We start from the raw sequence: 4,145 nt of genomic DNA, 5'->3' as shown, positions 1-4,145 counted from the left end.
AAAGCACCAAACACAATGCATTGGATTGGTTTGAACTTTCAACTCATGGCCCAAATTTCACCAACAGTGCACAAGTAAGGCACCTCCACGGCCGATAGAGGCCCCTTCCTTTGGTTTCTTGTTTTCACAATTTCAAAGTTAATGGACATATCCATTTTTCCATTCCTTAAGTGGCAAAGATGGAGGAATGTGGAAATTATAGGGATCAATTGACCCTCATTTAATTTCAAATTTTTTGTAATCATACTCTATATAGTTTTGAGTAAAATGTTGTAAATGTATAAATTTGACTCTTACTTGTAGCAGGAAATTTTTATATAATTAATCTTCATTCACGTTTGACCCCCATAACTCAAAAGTTTGTCTCTGCCCCTGTTTATAATGAACGTACATAAGTACCGATGCATATTTATATTTTTTTAAGGTTATTTTGTAATTTAATTTATTCTGCTATACTGTGTACCAAAGCAAGATGTGTTGGTAATTTTAAAAAAAAAAATCCACAATTCTATGCTTAGTGACATGATTGGATGTTTAAGTCATTTATATATGCTTCTTTATTGTCCTTGAGAGTATTTTAGAATTTTTGCTCAAAATCTCTTGTAGTTTTCTCTCTCAAAAATATTTGTTTTCTCTTGCTATATTGTTATATTTTGTGAATAAAAGGTTAAATATCAAGTATCATATCCATAGAAAAATTCATCTGTTGATTCATTTTTATTAATAATTAATTGTATTATCCATTCTTCAAGAACTTGAGAGCTTTTGATGCTCTATTAAAGTAAATTAGCTTGAGCAGCCTTGAACCAACCAAAAATGAATACAACTGTAGATGGTCACAATCAAGCTCCTCATGCTGCGTGTACAAAAAAGCGATACAAAATCGACCACGCTCTCCCCCAATATTTTATGTTTTAAAAATAAAAATTTAAATTATTGAAAATTGTCTTTTTTATATATAAATCAAGGTTATGTTATAGTATTTTCAGACCATAAAAGCTAATTATTCCAAACTGCAGCAGCGTTATATGGATATAGCGTTATTTTTTTAACCGTTATGCTATGACGCGATAAACACTATTTAAATCTTTGGTATAAATTGACGGAACCAAACCAAGCAGTTCGGGCCCATTAAGGACAGGTCATTGTGAAAGAATTATTGTTTCAATCATATTGATTTTTCACACCAACGGTCACACAATGTGAAAAAAAACAATGAGATATTCGGTTCGATCTCATTGATCTGTCTTCAATGAAACCAAAACAATTCAGTCTCATTGATTTTTAACTCAAATATAAATTAATTTATACACTAAATTCACAATTTTATTATGACCAAAACCAATAGTTCAGTCTCAGTACTTTCCAGATTTTTATGACAAAGATATGCTATAAATTTCAAAATATACTGAGACCGAACTATTGATTCAATCGCAGTGATCCCAAGCGAACTAATTCCAATTAGCCCATGTATTTAATTGAAAAAAAAAACCATCTATTTTTTCCATAATTTGATTTCTTAATAAATTTAAATTAAAATTTTCTCCCTCATCGCTCTGTCTAAAAAAATCAAAATGGAATACATGTAACTAAAAACTTTATAACTTACTACAATCAGAAAAAATTGTGATAAAAATATGTAGCTCCAAGCAATCAAGAACCAAACATAATTAATGGACTTCTTATATAAACCAAACATGTTAGTCTTATTATCATGTGATCATTGAAGTCAAAAGACAGTTAGCGGTTGAGTTCGGCTCACACATAATTCAAATCTTAAGTTTAGATTCAAACCGTCAGATTTGAATTGGATGAGCTATTTGACAAACACAGTAAAAGAAGTTGTTGATATGGTATGCCTAATGATATAAGTATTCAAAGGGAGCATTCCAAAGCCCAATTTAGGAAATAGGCGCAAATGCAATTTTTGAGGAGGTACCTGCATTGGTTATTGCTGTTTTTATTCAATTCAGAAATTGCATGTGAGATGCAGTCCCAATGATTATCTGAAAGGCCTCCAAAACTAAAAGACTCTGTGGATTTGGGCTTTTGGATTTAAATTTGAATCTCAAAATAAGAGTGGTATTTTCTTCTTCAAAAAAATTGGACATGAACAATAGTGAGTATCCCCTCAGGTACAGCACATATATGAGGAAATTCTAGCTTAACAGTTTTAGTTTAGGTCATCTTAGATTAAATAAACAGTTCAAATCTCATTCTACCAGGTCAGGTACCTAACTAGATCTGAATTCCATGAACAGAAGGCTGTCTGGTTTATTGCACAAGGCCATGCATAATTTTGATGCTTCATCTGTAATTTAATGAGATATTTTCTGTCAAGGACAATGGAATCAAAATAGAAGGATCCTTTTGATACAAAAAAAAAAAGAATGACTGGTGGATGAAATGTTTTGGTAAAATTATATACAGAACATGATAGCTGTCAAGTACTTGTTTATTTTATTAAAAAACAAGGTTGTTGGTTTACTTAATTTTTATTGCATTCATATCTATGTTTCATCATTTAGTTGGTACATAAGGTCAACTTGCAAGCAATTATCTCTTTTTTTAACACTTTTTTTATGCATACCCTTCAAAATTTGAGAACACAACTTATATCTTTTTATGTGTTTGTCTGTTTGAGATGCTCTTACATTTTAGGACAACTTAATAAAGATATTGACATAGTTAGTTTGGCTTCATGTAACACAATCAATAAAGACAAAAGGAAAAAATATATGACTAATGTACGGCATTAAGTCAAACCAGCTTTGTCAATATCTTTACACAGACATTCACTTCGCAAAAAATAAAGTACATTCGTTGGGTATATATGCGAATATGTTAAACAACATTTTATTAAAAGGAAAAGTTTAAATGCTGAATTAATGAATCAGACCAACTTGACAACATAATGTCTACTAAAATTAATTATTTTCCTTAGGCATTTATTTTCTAATTTTCTAAATTATACAAACTTTTTATTCAAGCATGCATATATATCAATTTGCAATTTATACTCCTGAATAATGATCTAGTGGTTAGTAGAAAATGACACCCAACAATGAAAGCAAAGAGTCAAGTCAACTAATTTTTTTCATATATTTTGCATGTTTTCATAATACAATCAAATGCATTAAAATGTTATTTGTAGGAGAGCTCTATATTATCTTCCTCTATCCCCAAAAGCCAGATGGGTATCACTTGATGAGATCTTATACAAGTGTTGAGACAAAATGCGCATTTGAGGCGCACAAACCTTAAATTAAAGGGTAAATTTCGCTGGAGGTCACTAAACTTTGTTATTTGTCACGAATTGGTCACTCAACTTTGATTTGTCCCTTTTGAGTCACTCAACTTTGTTATTTGTTCCAATCAAGTCACTCAACGTTTTCCATCCAAATTTTTAACGGAATATGCTAATTCCGTTAGTTTTTTGGATGGAATATGCTAATTCCGTTAAAATTTTGGAAGGAATGGGTATATTCCGTTAATTTTTTAGACGGAATAGGAATATTCCGTTAAAAATTTGGATGAAAAACGTTGAGTGACTTGATTGAGACAAATAACAAAGTTGAGTGACTCAAAAGGGACAAATCAAAGTTGAGTGACCAATTCGTGACAAATAACAAAGTTTAGTGACCTCCAGCGAAATTTACCCTAAATTAAATAAGGCAGAATGCACAGAGAATGCACACATATGAGTAAGATGCTATTATATATATATGCATTAATAGTATTGATATATCCCAATTGTTGTTGTTTTTTTCTTGAGCAAAGGTTGGATGTCAAATCACTATATATCAGTGCTGTAAATAGCGGTATGTGGTCGTTAGACGGACGGAGTACTGCCAAGCGATTAATCGGTATGCGGTCGATTAATCAGAATTATGCGGATAATTTAATGTCTTTATTAAATTTATGTATATATATCTAATTTATTAAAAATAATTTATTTAACTCATTAAACTTATCAAATAAACTTAATTTAACTTAGTTCCATTATTATAACATGGCACTACGTTTATTTTTTCTTAACGCATAAGCACTTTACATATGTAAGAATCATATTTATTTAATGAAAAAATAAATTTAAGAATTAAACTTTTCAAATACTAATAACATATTATTTGAAAGAAATGAAA

This window comes from Carex rostrata, chromosome 20 (assembly GCF_964058835.1).
Source record: "Carex rostrata chromosome 20, lpCarRost1.2, whole genome shotgun sequence".
Taxonomy (NCBI): Eukaryota; Viridiplantae; Streptophyta; class Magnoliopsida; order Poales; family Cyperaceae; genus Carex; species Carex rostrata.
The sequence above is the reverse complement of the archived record's forward strand: the minus strand, read 5'-3'. Positions refer to the sequence as shown.